The 19,002-nt window shown below is 39.8% G+C and overlaps 1 pseudogene; it reads left to right on the forward strand.

Annotated features, from left to right (window-relative positions):
• Positions 1 to 11,855: 11,855 nt before the first annotated feature.
• On the forward strand, positions 11,856 to 16,674 carry LOC122659916 (annotated as a pseudogene).
• The last annotated feature ends 2,328 nt before the right edge of the window (positions 16,675 to 19,002 follow it).

The raw sequence follows: 19,002 nt of genomic DNA on the forward strand, positions 1-19,002 counted from the left end.
TTGATAGAAAATGAAATTGACTATGCCAACCAAAATCGAAGACCATACCGAGGTAAAAATCAATAAAAAGCCAAAAAACTGGAAAAAATAAATTTTAACCTTTTTTTTTAAAATTATATTGAAAATTAAAATTGAATCAAACCGATTTGAGGCTGCTAACAAAAGCTGATTAAGATTCGTACTGAACCAAAACGAAACTGATCGAAATTAAAGTCTTCTGTTCCGATTCGACTTGATCCAATAACTATCCGAAATTGAATCAGCCCAATCAAAACCAAATCAAACTGACCGATTGACATCTCTATTGTATAACATCCATTTTACCCATACTAGGAGTGGTACCTTAATAGCATTGGATTATGATAATTGGAGCAATCTTGGATAGCAATTGTATTGCCTTGAATATACTTGGTCCTCAAGGGACAATATAAATACATCATTCGTTTCCTATTCTGTTTTTATACAAAAGAGGAACAGTCAATTATAATGGATACAATCTACAACTAGGACTATGGATATGATACAAGTAAGGGTGTGAAATGGTTCAGTTTCGGGTATTCGGTTCGGTTCATGACTTGAGAGTGTGACCCGAAATCGAACCGAAAACCGAGTCGGATCTAGGACCACTAACCGAATCCGAACCGAGCGGTTCTAATTCGGTTCCAAATCCGGTTTCAATTCGGGTCTAATTCGGTTTTGGGTTACGATTCTAATTTGGTTGCACACTTGAAGAGTTGAAGTTGAAGAGTTGACAAGGGAAACTGAGAAAGATAAATAGAGAAAACCTAGAAAGTGGAATATGAAAAGTCATTAGGTTAGATGATTACAAAAAATACAAACAAAATTCACTGAGTTTTTTATTTTCCCCTATGGAAAGTGGCATATAAATTTCATTTCGTTGGATAGTTACCAAATAAACAATGAAAACATAGGAAAGTGGAATATTTAAAGTCATTTGGTTAGATATGGTTACCAAAAAATTTAGAAGATATACGGATTTGGATTAAGTGGTTTATTCGGTTCGATTTCAGTTCAAATTGACGGGTCTTGGCATGAAATCGAAACCGAACCGAACCGAATTAGAATACCATATACCAGAACCGAAACCAAACCGAATTAATTTGGTTCGGCTCGGTTCGGTTAATTCGACTAGGTTTCAGGTTCGATTTTCGGTTTCGATTTGATTTTGACACCCTTAGATACAACGAAGGATGAGGTTGACACTGAGACATGCGTTGTCATGTTAACACTTCCCTTCAAATTGGATCGTGAATGTTACGAACGCCCAACTTGGATATCAAGAAACAGTACTAATCAAGGCCCAGTGATTTGGTGAACAAGTCAGCAACCTAAGAGGCCGTTGGTATTTTGGTGGGATTAGTCAGGACGGTGCCTGCGCATGTGTTCCTACTGGCCAGTGCATGTAGACTATAGACTGCTAGAGGCCCAAACAATGATCTTTTTCTAAATAATAATAATAATAAAGGGTATTTTAGAAAATACAAAAACCTAGGAGATTATTTATGAACCCAGAGGAAAAGTGAATTATTCCATTTCCTTCCTTGTGTAGCAGCAAAATTAATTTTTTTCTTTGAAAAGTCATATGCTTACTGGGCCATGGGTGGATTTTTTTAAAACCAATCCATCCAAGTAAATGGTCGGGCTGGGTAGGTAGAGAAAGGCCTGTTTTTTCTATTTGGATCCTCTACTACCGAGCTGCCCGGCAAAATTGTGCTGCCCAGATACGGTGTTGCGCGTAATGTTCGCTTTACCCCTGCCCAAATGCCATGTCCAAGTAGAGGTAAGGCGATCATTATGCGCAGCACCGTGTCTGGACAGCAGGGTCCTGTCGGGCACCTCATCAATAGAGGATCTGGATCCCTGTTTTTGCACCCGTTGATGGTTTGTTTCCTTTCTTGTCCAAACACAAAAAAAACATATTATCGTATAAATTTCATATATATTAGTCTGCACAGGACCACAGCAACGAACTGTTTTTTAACATTATTCTACCCATTGAGTTGAAGAAGAAAAAAAAAAAAAAAAAAAATCATTTTTCCCAAATTTATTAAGTATAAATAACATTAAAGTTTTCCATCACAAATGGAGAAAGAATTCTTCCATTCTCAAATATGTGATTACGACTAGTGCAATAGTTGAGAAGTATAGATCAAATGGATGACCACAGATATTTTGTTTTCAATATCTCAGTAAAGAATTAATATTAAAAAATAGTTTAGGTACACCAACCTCCCTATTGATTTCAAATAAAATTTATTATACAAATTTTTTTGTTTTTTTTTATATAAAATATAAAAACTATAAAATAGTGTAATAGTTTTATAAAATCTAACACTAATATTAGATATATATATATAATATAATATATTAGTATCCCAATTCAGTTAAGTTTTGATTTGAACCGACGTTTTCTATGTTGGAATCGGAATCAAACCAAATCGAATTCAATTCCAACATTGCAAAACCAAATTAGAATCAAATTATATTTATTTCCAATTTCGGTTTCGGTTTTCGAATCCAATTCCAATTTGACACTCTTTATCCTTAGTCCAACCAAGTTAGTCAGCTACATAGGATCAGTCTAAGGCTTCACATTGGGGGTGCTAGTTTGGCTCTGTCGGCCTGAACCCGCCTTGAGCCCGAACAGGGCCTGGGTTGAGATATTTGGTCCTGAGGGCAGGTTAGGGCTGGAAATTTATGACCCTGAGTCAGGGTCGGGTCAGGTTAGGGTTAAGGCCTCAAGCTAAGCTTCGCTCAACCTGGCCCGACCCTGATTTAAATTATACTATAAAATATATATTGATATAATATATACATTATAAACTTTAAATGTCACCTATATTTTTTTATATAATATATTATATATGAAGACAATAAGTGATATAATACTTTTTATTATATTGTTATTTTTTGCAAATTTGATAATGTTCTCCCCTGCCCATTCCAGCCCATGCATTTCTTCCCCCTTCCCCATGATCAGGGCCAATCAGGGTTAGCCTGGCCCGACCCTGAGGGCGGGTCAGGGTTGGATTTTTCTGGCCCTGAGTCAGGGTCGGGTCGGGCCTAGGCCCAGCTAAGGGGACTTAGGGTTGGGCTAGGGTTCTATAAAACCCGGCCCAACCCGACCCTATTGCAGCCCTACTTCACATCATCTTTTTGAATTTTAAAACTTAAAACAATCAATGTTCATTTTTTTTTTTTTTTTTGGTAAGAAGAATCAATGTTCATGGTAGCCATTGAAACGGGATTTTGTTCATTTAGAATTGGGAAAAAGAAGGTAGCTAGGTTGCATGACACCTGTGTCAAATGGTGAAATGACCACCTTGTCCCCATGATATAAAAAATCCCACTCCTGTTGAATGCCCTGTGTGTGCTCATTGCCTCCCCCCACACTAGCTAGTGCAAAGGCCACACAGCCTAGCAGCGATTCCCACCCTTAATATGAATTATATCAAGTTTTTTTTTTGGATAGACCTTTTTAGTATTACACACTTCTTCTTTTAAGTAGGGTAAAATACTTTCATTTCACGTGTACTCAAAAGTAGTGAGACAATCACAATTCTTGAGGTTGACATAACTAATGACATAATGTTAGTCACTTTCAAATCATTTGAAAATCCTTTTTTACCATGATTTTAAGAACTTTGGGGATAAAACAAAGCGTAATCAAAATAATTTGAAAGTAACTTTACCATTATAAAAAAATGTAGTAAGTAACCTCTACGGTTAAGTATTTCTTTAGCATTTTAAGAGAGAGAGACTAGTTCAAAACTACTAAAATACAATTCTTTTCAATATTCAAACAAAAAAAATTATATTTCATTAAATTAAGGGAAGCCTTTAAGCATTTGTTTAAGGGTCCGTTTAAATTATAAATTATCAATAGTTGCATGCACGTAACCTAATTTATGGGGATCCATTCTGCGAACATACGTGTTTTGCCTGAGGTAAAGAAAAGTAGACTACAGTTTAATAAAGGGATCAAGTAAGGATCCACTAATCAGTAAAGTCAACAGAATATGTTTTTATAAAATTAAAAAGAGAAAAAATGCTACTTGGGTGTGTGCGTGCGGTGTGCTGCCCTTGCGCCCGGACACAAGGGCGCATGAAATGATTGTCGCACCCCATTTAAAGGCGAAAATTTCAGGAGCTGCAGGTATCATTTCACTCGCCCCTATATGTGGGCATAGGGGCAAGTGCACCACTCGTGCCCATGTAGCGTTCTCTTTCCAAAAAATAAAAGATTCTAAATCAAAGCTACAAATTGTTGGCAAATAATGAATGGTTCAATCATTTGGGTCAAAGGATTCAATTGTGGTTCTATATGGTCTTCGAATAGCCTTGGTCGAATATGAAGACCAACTCAAGAACATATAAAGTAATGGTTGGATCAGTTTGACATCTTGACCTGGTCTGGTTTTTTTGGAACATTGATTGGAATGACAACCATTTGGAATAGGATTTTTCTCTTTGCAACCATGGTTGGTACACTGATGTTGTAGTTTGGTATGCATTCTTAGAATAGATTTTGAGTTTAGAACGCATGTTGAAACCTAATTCTTCACTATTTTCTTGTTTTAGAATGTATTCTAAGCCCAAAATCTATTCCAAGAACGCACACCAAATATAACTTGCGGTTGTAAGTAAATAGAATTACCCTCCTACGTACACATAGGGGCGGCCTAGCTTTTTATAGTGAGGTTGATAGAAATGGTATACCATACTATAATTAAAAGTTAAATGACATCATATACATAATTGTTTTTATTGTTTATTTTGTTATATTTGGTCCCCATTGATGATTATAATATTAACATATCTATGCCTTTAAAATAAATCATAAAAAATTTTAATAGAGAAAATAAGAAAAAAACAAGAGATCTATACGATGCTCATGTAGAATGGAAGCTCTCACAACATGCGAATGGGAGCAAGAGTAGGGGCACTGCAAGGTTTGTATATAAGGGGCACACATGTTAGAAAGGAGAGAGAGATTGTCAAAGGGCTGGCAATATGTACAACCTTTTCCCAATACGAAAATACAAAAAGTAAGTGACACAGTAGAAGATAGCTAGGTTGGCTAGATATCGTTCTGGCACAAACGACCCTCGAATCCATAAGGTAGAAGATAAGGACGAGAATGTCAATTTTCAATATATTTCAAGCTGAAGATTACAAACCCTAAAAGACCTTATATAATAGGTCAACTACAATTCAAAATTCAAAAAAATGCACTAAAGTTCAAAATTCAAATATTGCGCCAAAATTTAAATTTCAAAACTTTAACAGGATTTTCACCTTCGAAATGTGCCCAAACGGTCAAAAAACACATACCACTGTATCGTAGGCCAGAACCATGAAGAGCTCCTTAAGATCTTCAATTTGATATAGGATTCGTCCCATTTTGCTCTAATACCTCCGACCACTTCGGGTGGACTTCTGCTAGTCCAACCGGCTCAAATAGTCATCTGATACCTCCTCCACATCAGTAAGACAAGCCACCCAACCATGGATTGAGGTATCGATATCGGATTGGCCAGATCAGCATGCTATCGATCGAGGCCGATACCGATTCTGTTACAAGAATCGGTATCGGATCCAAATCACAAGTACTTTAGTTTTTGGTGAGTTTTTTTTTTTTAACAATAAATCCATAAGAAACTATTTTGTAAACTATTTTTAAGATTTTTATGTTTTTATTGTAAGCTTGTTTCTTGAAGGTTATTGAAGCCCGTCTAAGAAGAGAGACTCATATCTCGAAGAATCAATTTGGTTTTATGCCAGGTAGATCCACGACAAAAGCTATCTATCTACTGAGAAGACTCATGGAAAGAAGTAGAGCTAGCAAAAAAGATCTTCATATGGTCTTTATTGACCTGGAGAACACACAAAGGGGTTTGACAGGAGAGTTGTTTCGATCCAATCCATTCTTGGGGTCCGAAAAAGACAAAAAAAGAGATGTCAGTGACCTAGCACGACAAAGCACTCGGATAGGAAAGGGCCATAGCCCAACCGATTGATTTACTTTTTACCAACTTGATGTTGAAAAATCCATGATCTAGAAATTCATTTAAAAAACACTGGTATCTCAACGGGTTGGTTTGGCCAATAGTGGACCTAGAAAGTCTATGATATAGTCCCTATAGATATACTCCGACATGTTCTTGTGAAGAAGGGAGTGTTGAGTAATTATATAGAGGTAATTAAAGATATGTATGAGGGTGTGGCTACTAGTGTGAAATATGTGGGAAACCAGGGAAAGGAATTTTCAATTACGGTTGGGTTATATCAAGTATCAACCCTAACTTCTTATTTGTTTGCGCTTATCTTGGATGAGTTAACCAAGAACATCCAAGATGAGGAACCGTGATGTATGCTCTTCACTGATGATATCATTTTGGTGGATGAGACAAAAATATGGATTAATGCTAAGTTAGAATTGTAGAGATCGACCTTGAATTGTTTTACTTAATTTGCTCTAAATGGATCCATGTAGCCGACCCCATTTATTTGGGATAAGGCTGAGTTTGTTGTTGTTATATTGTAACTTTGTTTCTTATTTTGTCCATTATTTCACTAAAATTGGCATTTTTCATTTTCCTTACATTTTTTTCTTCGCATTTTTGAATATTCAATATCTTTTTTTTTTTTTTTGATCGATCCATGCCGATTCAAGGATTGATGCCTAAAATTAGTAAATTTTTTTTTGGCTTTTTGGCCAATCTAAGCCTATCCGGATCGGTATCTGATCGATATGGGAAGAGGATACCAATACCTCAAATCCTCAATCCCTACCACCAAGTGAATCTGGATCTACATACGGTTAGTTGATGACAAGTGCCTTTTTGTTTTTTATTTCCATAAATATTCATCCATGCACTCTTAAGTCTTAATGGGAGTTTGGAACCTCTGCATATACGCTTAGAGAATGGCAAGTGTTCTTTCCCTTTCATAAATACCCTTTTATCTACTCTTTTTTTTTTTTTTTTTGTGTGGCAAAAGAAGAACTATTTATTAGAACGTGTCCAGCGCTCAGATTCGAGATTACAGACCTCAGAAATCCAAGGAGAGGAGACTGGCCAAGATGTCCTACACGAAATAGACATGGCCCTCCGGGCCAGGGAGTCAGCTATGCTGTTAATCACCCTGGGAATGGGGTGGAAAGAACAGGAAACAAAATAGGTGGCTAAATGCTTGATGTGTAGGATGAGGTTCACCACTTCAGCATGAGGCAGAGGATTGTCGGAGTGGAGAAAGAAAATAAGATCTTTACAATCTGATTCCACCATGATGCAATCAACGATATCCGAGATGCCTTGAAGCATACATTCCCTGACTGCTAAAGCCTCCCCCTACAGAGCTGAAGATATAGTCATAGGATCAGACACTGCAGCGATTGGTAAACCCTTGAAATCCCTAATAATGAAACCAATGCCTCCCCCATTCTTTTTGTAAGAAGCGTCTGTATTGAGCTTGAAGTGTGGACTTGAGGTGGGGGGGGGGACCACAAAGGCTTAATCCGGGGCATCTAGGATGGCATAGTAACTGGCTGGTGTCCGGATGAGGTCCTGGTAGTAGCGCTCTTGAGTTCCTGGAAATCTTTGCTTGCTTTTGCAATAACTTCTGAAGGAGACCAAACCTTCCCAGAGAAGAGGAGATCATTTCGGCCGTGCAGATGTTCCAAAGGATGAAGCAAGCCAGGCCCAATGTTTATTTTCCTACCAGTTTGTTCGCCTTGTGAATAGAAGCCAGACCCTGGATATGATGATGGACCTTTGGATCAGCGAGAGGAGGGGTAAATGACAGGGGGATCCAAACCAGACTACCCTTGCGAAGGGGCAGTCCAGGAGAATATGGTCTGCTGTCTCCATTGAGATACCACATCTGGTGCAGAATGGATCGATGGGCATTTTCCTACGGGCCAAATTATCAGCAAAGGCAATGCCTTTCGCGCAGACTCACTAGAGAAAATTTCAAATTTTTGGCAAAGTGTCAGCAGCATTACGGAGTCGTGGCTGGAAGAAGAGGCAGTAGTTGTGTTGGATATGTCCTTAAAGTTGGAAAGATGGTGATAGGCTGATTTTACTAAGAAAGATCCAGATTTTGCTACTCCCCAGATTTGATGGTCACATCTCTCAAATAAGCCTAGCTTAATGCTTATGATAGCCACTATATCTGCAGGGTGAAAAGTCCTCTCAAGGATGTCAATTCTCCAAGTTCTGTTTTGGTGATCAATCAAATCAGAGACGGAGTCAACAAAGGGGTCCCTCAGATAGGTGTGGGAGATCTTCAGGTTTGGCGAGGTGGGGAGCCAGCAATCATCCCAAATATTTGTGCTACTGCCATTTCCAACGATCCAAAGAAGCCCTGACTCAAGGACTTTTCTACCTCCCAGAAGACTTCGCCAAGCCCAGGAGGGGGTTCGATCCGAGAGAGGCTGAAGGAACTTAGAGTGAGGAAAATAGATTTACTTTAAGTAGGATACCCACGGAGAACTTGGCTCTTTCCAAAGTCTCCAGGCCACCATTGTGGGTTGACGGGTCTCTAAAGCCCAGCCCTCCTTTGGCCTTTGATCTGCATAATTTCTCCCAAGATAGCCAGTGAATTTGGTTTCCATGATCTGTTTCCCCCCACAAAAAATTTGATGTAGCCTGTTTGATCTTCAGATGGTGGGAAGCAGGGAGTTTGAAGTGTGGGGCAGCAAAGTTACTAATTGACAGAGTAATAGATTTAATCAACATCTCCTTACCCGCTGGTGAGTGGCGATAGAAGACGTTGTTTCCAAGCTCCAAGTTTCGAATTGGCCTTTTTTGAAATGTCCCTGAAAAGATCCACTTTGGAGGTGGCGAAGGAAGAAGGGAGGCCGAGGTACTTCTTAGGAGCTTTCCCATATGGAATTTTAAAGATCCTTGAGATTAGATGCTGGAATTTCAATGGAGTATTTTGGGAGAGGGTAAGAGAGGATTTTTGTAGATTCAATTGTTGGCCACTGGCTCCATAGTAGATCCTTAAGCATTCCTTCAAATTATGGGCTTTAGGGATGGACAACTCCATGAATAAGATGCTATCGTCGGCGAAGAATAAGTGGGAAAGGGCATTCCTGTTTTTGATTTTCATACCATGGATCAGCTGGGAAGACTAAGCTTGACTTATAATGGCACTGAGAGCTTGGGAACATATCAAAAAAATGTGGGAGAGAGGGGATCTCCTTGCCGGATTCCACATGATGGAGAGATCTTCCCCCGAGCTGCCACATTAACCAAGATATTGTAGGACACAGATGTAATAGAAGACATGACCAGATTTGTCCATTTCCTACAAAAACCCAATCTAAGTAAGACATTTTCAATAAAAACCCATTCTAGGCGGTCGTGGGCCTTCTTCATATCAAGCTTTAGGGCCAGGAATCGCTTCTTGCCTTTCATTTTCTTCCTTAAGAAGTGGTAAGCTTCATGAACTATGATTATGTTATCCGAAATGAGGTGGTTTGGCACAAAAGCTGACTGATCTGGTGAGATAATCCTGTCCAGGTAGCCACTTAGGAGTTTATCTATGATCTTTGTTGTTATCTTTACCATCACGTTGCAAAGGCTAATCGGCCTGAAGTGGTCTGCAGTCTCTGTGTGATCCAATTTTGGAATAAGGCAAATCATAGTTGAGTTTGAATTAGCCGGAAGCTTCCCAGATGTAAAGCACTTAACCAATATGCCAAAAGCTCCAAAGCTGATGATACACGTTAAATCAAGCACATTAACCTTTCCCATACTAGTCTAGCTCAATCTAGTGCCCCTACACTAGAGTGGGCCCCATTAGACACATAACAACACATACCATCACCTAACTATTCCTATGGTGGTCGTAGTGTTGGATTTATGTGTCCATCAAACCCGGTTCTGTCTGATTCAATCCGGTTTTGCTTTGTATTGAACCATTATACATTTTGGTTTGATATTATCACATGCGATATAAACTTTTTGAGCATTATGTGTTCGTAAGTTTTTACTTAAAATGGTAGTCACGACTAGGGTTTGGGCTGGGCACCCTTATCATATGGTCGTCGCATTGGGTATGCCTAGACATGTGATGTCAGGGTACAAATGCGAGTACTCACATAATCAATGTGTGTATTAGCGAAGAATCTACTTTGTCGATTTCCTCATGTATTACTGCCAGATGTAGGAAGGGATAGACATGTGTCACCGACACCCTTTACCTGAGGGAACCTTGTCACTGCAAAGTGTGATCGTATTCTTTGGTTCATTAATGACTGCGACTCAAGTGAGTCAAAGCCGGTGTTCTGGGAATGCGCGAACACTTTGTGAGTGAAGGAGTTACTCAACATGGTCACCACTACCCGATTGGGGAACACCAAGATTAAAGTTGTTTGTGTATGGTCGGATCAAAATCTAGATCTAGTGTTGTTTTGGAAATGGTTTTTGCAAAACCTATTTTACATAAAATAATAGATTATATGTAGTTATTTAAATAAAGTGTTTTATCAAGTTTTGCGGGACCCGATAAAATACACAGATACTCTTATATGGACATATGCTATGGAATGGAGTTTGGCAGTACAAGTGTACATGTCCTAGATTCCATAATGATGGTGTTGATTAGTGTGGGGGGGGGGTTGTACATGATAATTTATTGTCATATAGGGAGTTATTTGGAATTTGTTAAAATAATTGGTTCTTTATTTAATTAATGAATATGATGCTAATTGTAATTATCCATAAATTAAATAAAGTAATTAATTATATCATTCCTTATTAGATTTTGCTTCTTCACCAATTAGAAGCACTTTGAGTTTAAACAACACAACCAAATAAGAAGAGAGAGAGTTTGACTCTCAGTGGGATTTTCTTTTTCCTTCTAGGGTTTTAAACCCTAGTATTATATAAATAACCAAAAACACAGAGGGGGGCCAGAGCCCCATGTTTTTGGCTGCCCCCCCTTCTTGGATGGTTTTTGGCTTCTCTCTCTCTCTCTCTCTCTCTCTTGTGATCTCTTCTTCTTCTTCTTGCTCTCTACTTTGTTTCAGAGTTGGGGTTTTGGAAACCCAAACTCGTGCTTGAAGAACTGAAGAGCATCTAGGATTGGCTTGAAAAACCTTGGTTGCACCATTGGAGGTTCAGATCTGCTTGCTTGGAGTGCTCATCGGAGGAAGAACCATTGTCTATTGGAGAAGCAACACTTGAGGCTCATCAGGTTAGTAATTCTATGTTAATTCATTTTGTTTTTAATTATTGATTATTCATGGGATGCAAAAAAACCCGAATCGATTTAGTTCCGCTGTGCATTCGGGTATGGGATGGAATAGAGATGAGTTTTTTTTATCTCTTTTGGGTTCCATAATTCTATGGGACACAAAAGAGAAGGACATGGCTTTGGTTTATCAGACCAAACCCTAATTGGGATGCACTAGGGTTTCCATGGGCGGCCATGAAAAACCCTAAAATTAAAATAGGGCGTCCATGGGCAACCATGGGTTAACCCAGGAGGTGCAATACCCTAATTGGTTTATAATTGGTTTTCCAGGAAAACGACGACATGATCCCAGGATCGTAATTTGACCTACAAGTAAGTGGTCCAGGATCAACTAATTTACTAACCAAAAATGAAAAAAATATAAAAATGAAAACAAAACACAAGTGTATTTTTAGGTCAACGAACACACTGTAAAAAAATAATCGCATTCAATGAGGCATGGAACAGAGCTTTAATTGATGGTGATGGATACATGCTGCCTTCTTCTCTCTTTAAAAACCAAAGAGTTCTCTCTCTACGAGATGCACTGAACCAAACAACAAACACAGTTAGTTCTCTGAGTGAGTCTCAGTCGAGTCTGAGAAGTTAAAGAGAATGAAGGAAACAACAGTGATCGTAGCAGGTGCTGGGCCCTGTGGAGTTACAATTTCTGCTTCTTTAAACCTTCAATCCATCCCTCACATAGTTCTCGAAAGAGATGATATTTTCTGTCCAATGTGGACAAAATTTTCTTACGATCGTCTCCACCTTCACTTAGCCAAAGGGTTCTGCTCGCTTGCCCATATGCCATTCCCTAAGTCTTACCCAACTTACGTTCCAAGAAAGTTATTTATTCAATACTTGGAAGAGTACATGACCCGGTTCAACGTGAACCCAACTTATAACCGGTCCTTAGAGTCTGCAACATATGATAAGGCTGCCGGAAAATGGTTCGTCAAGACGAGAAACCCCAAGACGGATGAGATTGAAGAGTACTGTTCAAGATTTTTTGTGGTGGCCACCGGCGAAACCACCGATCCGTTCGTGCCGGAGGTCGAAGGGATGGAGACCTTCACGGGCCAAATCTTGCATTCCACACAGTACAGGACTGGAAAACCCTTCACCAACAAGAGAGTTTTAGTTGTTGGGTGTGGTAATTCTGGCATGGAACTTGCTTATGATCTAGCAGTCTTTAATGCTAAGACCTCCATCGTTGTTCGAAACCCTGTAAAGTGTTTTCAAATTTTCATTTTAATTTCAATAATAGTGAATGTGATTTGGATCCAGATCTTCTACCAGGGGGGGTGTCCGTCCTGCTGCTGCGCAGACACAGGGCAGCGCGCATTGATCGCCTTACCCTGCCCGAGCGCCTTGCCCGAACGGGGGTAAGGTGGTCATTGCGCACGACCTTGTGTCTGTACAGCGAAGGCAGGGCAGAGCAGCACACCTTAGAAGATCTGTGTTGATGTGATTTCTGTGATTATTCTTCTTCTGCTTCTTTCATTCTTACTGTTTTGTTTGATTTATTTGTTGTGCAGATCTACATTGAAACCCGGTGGATGGCTTATATAGCATTGGTGTTGTTCCCGTGTTTGCCCTTTGCCTTGGCGGATGCATTAGTTGCCCTAATGAGCAGGTTGTGGTTTGGTGATATGAGCAAGTATGGGATCGAGAAGCCAACAGAAGGTCCTTATGAAAGGAAAGAAAAGTATGGCTAGGTTCCAATCATCGACGTCGGCACTACCGCTAAGATTAAGTCTGGCGAGATTCAGGTATACTTCCTTGTTCACAATGTTATTATTATTTATAGGGAAAAGGCTTTCTCACTCTTAGACGTACACAATCATTTTACGCACGGATGTGTCTGACTGCAAGTACACGTCGTGCTGCGCAACTAGGTGCCTACTCTAAATTTCTATGTTTATCTTTCTCAAGTCTCTGTTAGGGTTTAGGGTTTCTTGCTTAAAGCATTACACCCTGTGCATTAAGTTTGGAATACCCAGACTGCTGCCTCCAGCTAGTATTTATAGGGAAACTAGGGTTTAAGTCAGATGGGCTAGTTACTAGATTGCCCCTCACAGCCTGAGCCATAATATACGTAGGATTATATTAGAATATATAAAAGGATATTACCATAATACTCTTACAGTCTCAACCCCAGCTTCAACTCCGCCTCCCCAACCATTGTCGTAATCACCATCACCTTAACCTCTTCAACTGTGCCTCGCACCACCATGCTTTCTCCCCTTGTTGAAGCCAAGAGCTGAGTGCACAGTTCTCATCCCTCCCTCTGATACACTATTCTTTCTCTCTATTTCCTCTCTCTTTACTTCTCCTTCTTTTCCTTTGGTACGCTGTTATTACCCAATTCTATTATTGCCGAAGCAGTTGAGCCGTGACAGATTTGATTGAGTTCCTTACGAGTTGTTCAATGGTTCTGAAACGTAGATCGAAGGCTCTCTACCCTTAGGCAAATTAATCTCTTGCACCTCCAATCCTAATCTCATTCTTGTGAAGAACAATACCTGCAACAAGTCTGAAATTCTAACTTCCACCAATTTCCATATTTGTCCTCTCTGTCAAACATATAATCAAACAAAACATGGGTGTCTCTCACACACACATATAAACAAACAGAACATGGGTCTCTCTCATATATATCTCCTTCACCAAGAAGTAAGTAAGAAGAGAATAGTTTGGCTTTGGAATCCCATCTCTTCCCTCAGTTGGGAACCCAGTCCTGTACAAGCTATAGCCACTACATGAGTCATGGCTCTATAGATTATACAGTAGAGCCGTCCATGAACTCCACATCTCACAAAACTAAATATATAGAAGAAGAACACATGAATCAAAGAGTTACATGCGTGCTTCCTTGTCATTCTCATTCCCTACAGAATAAAAGAATGTTCTCAACAGAACCAACCCATCACACCATCGACAGGGAGCTTTTCCATTTGATGTTTTTAAGGATTCTTTGATGTGGGCAGTGGTTGAGGCGATAGTGATGGCAGTGATGGTTGGGGAGGCGGAGTTGAAAGTGGGGTTGAAGGAAAATTATCTCCTCCAGTTCCCTGCCCGGCCCAGTTCCCCAGTTCCTCTAATAAGAGGTGGTGGACCCCACCCGGGCAGGGCAAGGGTAGGGTGGTCATTCCAGCCCCCCCTTATTAGAGGAACTGGGGAGGTCAGGGACCTAGAGGAGTTAAAGATCCGGGGTTGAGATTTGAGAGAGACAAATATGGAAATTTAGAGTAGGACTAACTTAAAGGACACCTTAAAGGTCAATTTTAAAAAATTGGGCACCCAAAACAACCTTTTCATAACAATTGGGTACCTTTGGGGGTAATTTACCCCTTTTAAAATAAAGAAACAATTATTTAAAAAAAAGAATGTGAGAGGGGCAGTGTACCCGGATCTAGAGCCTCTCTTTGCTGTTCTATCGTCTTTGCCACAGAACCACGGCAAAGGTGTGCAATGACCGCCTTACCCCCACTCGAAGTAAGGCACTCGGGCAGGGGTAAGTCGGTCATTGCACACCTCGTTGTGTCTGCGCAGAATAGCGCAGGACGGGCAGCTCGGCAGTAGAGGATCTGGATACCAGTGTACTTTGCTTGCGCTGAGAACCCTCTCTCATATTTAAATAAAGGAAAAAGATTCCCGCACCCATAAGTGTGTGGATGCTTTCCCATGTGCTATCACATCATGATCATGTGGGTCTTGCATTAACACTTTCTCTCCTTTGACCATGTGGGTCTTCTAATACGGTGTCTGTATGAGGGATCTGGCTCTCCTCCAGCTGTGGCGGGTGCTGGAGGATCCAACCTAGCCAACACAGGAGGGGGTTTAGTCATTTCAAGGGGGCCCCGCTTGTGAAATGACCCGAACACCCCTCCTTTGGCTGGGCTAGATCCTCCAGCTCCTGCCACGGCAGGAGGAGAGCCGAATTGTTGTATGAGTGCTTTCGCACCGTGATTGATGTAGGATAAGAGATTTTTCTCATATATTAGATTCATATGAGTCTTTTTGTTCCCATTGTTGATGTTGTTGCTATTGGTGCTGGTGTAAACTTAAACTCAATAATGGTTAAACAGGTTTTACCAGGAATATCATGCATAAACGGTGATGAAGTGCTCTTCACAAATGGCAAGTCCTATCATTATGATGTGATTGTAATGGCTACGGGATTCCGTAGGACAGTAAAAAATTGGCTCAAGGTAACACTTTTAGTATATCCTAACATATTTTCTTAGGATGAATATTTTGTAACTAGATTTGTGTAGTGAGAGTTTTTAACATTCTTTTGATTGTCCCTTGTATTATTTCTAAAATTTCTTTAAGTTAGGGGTAAAAAAATGATTTAAAAAAAATTATTTGAAAATGTCTTACTGCTGTCATTCTCAAGAACTTTCATTTTAATATCAAAAAAATTCTTGTTGTAATCTTACTTTTTGCCCTTTTGAAATTAAAATGAAAATTTGAAAACACTATTATTGAAATTAAAATGAAAATTTGAATTCACTATACCGGGTTTCGAACAACGATGGAGGTCTTAGCATTAAAGACTGCTAGATCATAAGCAAGTTCCATGCCAAAATTTGAATTCACTATACTTTTTTGCCCTTTTGATATATAATACACTTCTTCCTTCAAAGGGCAAAAAAGTAAGATTACAACAAGAATTTCCTTTTTCTTATGTCTCCATAACTATGCCTCATATTTTACTTATTGACCTGCTAAAAAAAATTGTTGGGGTAGGTGTATATGTTGGCAAGGGTGGTCATTTAGATGATGATTTTAAGGATCCAATTTCTCTACACAGTGGGTACAATGATTCCTTGCCAGTACTGTTGTTGGATGGGATCGACTCCCAAGCATGGTTCGTGATCTCAGTATTGGTAGGATCGGCTCGGATTGGGATCGCCCAAACTCGGGCAAATATGACACTTTTGTCCCTAATTTATTATAAAAAAAATTGAGTTTTTTACATTTTTACCCCTATTTGTACAGCTAGATTGGACAGGTATTAGAATCTGTCTCGGCCGATACCGATCCGATCCAACCAAAATCGGCCGATCCGATCTGATACCTCAAACCATGCTCCCAAGTCCCAAGGGCAAAGACTACATCATCCAGCAGGGGATAATTTACCCTATATTTTCTGTACCATGGGTACATGATACTTTTGTCTAATAATAGTGCTTGTCTTGCTCAGGATGATTTTGGCCTTATCGGTGAGGATGGGATTGCCAAGGAAAGAGCACCCAAACCTTACTGGAAGGGAAAGAATGGCCTGTATTGTGCTGGGATTGCAAGGAAAGGTTTGATTGGAGCTGGCCCAGAAGGTGTATACATAGCTAATGATATCAAGAAACTATTGTAAAGGCCACCAGTTGCAAGGAATTTTCTTCATTATTGAAGATTGGTCTTGTTTTTTTTGCAGTTCTCAGTATGTTTATAGTTATGCCAATGTTGTGGTCATGCTATTTCTAAATGGATAATTTCTTACCCTAGGTAGAGTTTTTGGTTGTCTTCCTTCCTGGAGGACCTTCTCTGTATTGCATTGCAATTTTTGCCTCTATGGCTTCTATATATAAACTCCCCCTTCCCCTTCTTTGAGGAGTTGTAGGGACTATTGTACAAAAAAATAAAAGGTGGTTTGTCGACTGTGAGACTTCTATGCACGGTCTGCATGGAGAGACCATAATAACTTTTATTTTTGTGGAACTCAAACTATTTTTAAACAAGGATTTTTTTTTTGTTTTTGTTGTAATCAAAGTAAGAGAAAAAGAAGTTCTAATTTTACTTTTTCGCCTTTTTAAAATTACCGAAATAAAATATTACGCATTTTTTTTATAGACCTTTTTAGTATTGCACACTTCTTCTTTTAACTAGGGTAAAATACTTTCATTTTACATGTGTACTCAAAAAAGGGGTAAGACAATCATAGTTCTTGAGATTGACATAACTAATGACATAATGTTAGTCACTTTCAAATTATTTGAAAATCCTTTTTTACCGTGATTTTAAGAACTTTGGGGATAAAACAAGGCGCAATCAAAAAAATTTGAAAGTGATTTTACCATTATAAAAAAATTAATAAGTAAACTCTACGGTTAAGCATTTCTTTAGCATTGAAAGAGAGAGAGAGAGCAAGAGTATTTCAAAACTACTAAAATACAATTCTTTTCAATTTTCAAACAAAAAAAAAAATTATATTTCCCTTCATTAAATTAAGGAAAGCCTTTAAGCATTTGTTTAAGGGTCCATTTAAATTATCAATACGGTGTTTTGCCTGAGGAAAAGAAAAGTAGACTACAGTTTAATAAAGGGATCAAGTATGGATCCACTAATCAATAAAGTCAACAGAATATTTTTTTATAAAAATAAAGGGAGAAAAAACACTACCTGGGTGTGTGCGTGCGGTGCGCTACCCTTGTGCCCAGACACAGGGGCGCGTGAAATGATCATCGCACCCCATTTAAAGGCGGAAATTCCAGGGGTCGCAGCTATCATTTTGCTTGCCCCTATGTGTGGGCATTGGGGCAAGTGCACCACTCGCGCCCAAGTAGCGTTCTCTTTCCAAAAAATAAAAGATTCTAAATCAAAGCCACAAATTGTTGGTAAATGTTGCGTCAAGAAATCGTCGGGCGGTCCTGCGAGTACCGTCACTTGCAAGTGGACCAAGGGGTCAACAGAGAGAACCGGTGTGGTTCCGGCCTAGGGCTCTCTGATGCCAAAGTTAGATCTCCTGAGCAAATAGATGAATAGTAATTATTCAATATGAGTTTTGATGTCCTTTTTAAGGGTGGTGTACCTTTCCTTTTATAGTGGAGTATGATGATATGGAGAGTCCCAGTTTGATGGCGAGTGTGTCGTTGAGTGGATAAAGGCCCTGGGTAGCAGGACTCTACCCTGATTGGTCATCTCCCCGTGGGAGGGAGTGTCCCAGTGGTATCAAGATCCTTGGCGAATAGATACTCGGTGTGGTGATAACGTCATGCGTGCTTGAATCCGTCTGGGGGACGTGACTTCTAAGCGGTGGCCTAGAGTCCTGGTGGTGGCATAAGTCTATAGTGACACGATTGGGTCATAGACGAGTGGCCTCGGTGTCCGTGTACATCACGTCTACGTCCATGATGCTGCGCCTGGGTGCAGGCCGCGCCTGGGTGTAGGCCGCGCTTGGGTGTGGACGCGCCTGGGTGCAGGCCGCACCTGGGTGCTGCCCACGCCCGGGTGGGATCCCCGATTGGTTCTCCTTGGTTCTGGAGCAGGTCGCTTTGTGACACGTGGCAGCCGCTGACTGGTTCGGTGAATCTTGGATGTATCAGTAAATAATGAATGGTTCAATCATTTTGGGTCAAAGGATTCAATTGTGGTTCTCTATGGTCTTCGAATAGCCTTGGTCGAATATGAAAACCAAGTCAATATATAAAGTAATGGTTGGATTGGTTCGACATCTTGACCTGGTTCGGTTTTTTGGAACATTGATTGGAATGACAACCATTTGAAATAGGATTTTTGTCTTTGCAACCATGGTTGGTACACTGATGTTGTGTTTGGTATGCATTCTTGGAATAGATTTTGAGTTTAGAACGCATGCTGAAACCTAATTCTTCACTATTTTCTTGTTTTAGAATGTATTCTAAGCCCAAAATCTATTCCAAGAATGCACACCAAATATAACATGAGGTTGTAAGTAAATAGAATTACCCTCCTACGTACACATGGGCGGCC

The sequence above is a fragment of the Telopea speciosissima genome, chromosome 4, assembly GCF_018873765.1.
Source record: "Telopea speciosissima isolate NSW1024214 ecotype Mountain lineage chromosome 4, Tspe_v1, whole genome shotgun sequence".
NCBI lineage: Eukaryota > Viridiplantae > Streptophyta > Magnoliopsida > Proteales > Proteaceae > Telopea > Telopea speciosissima.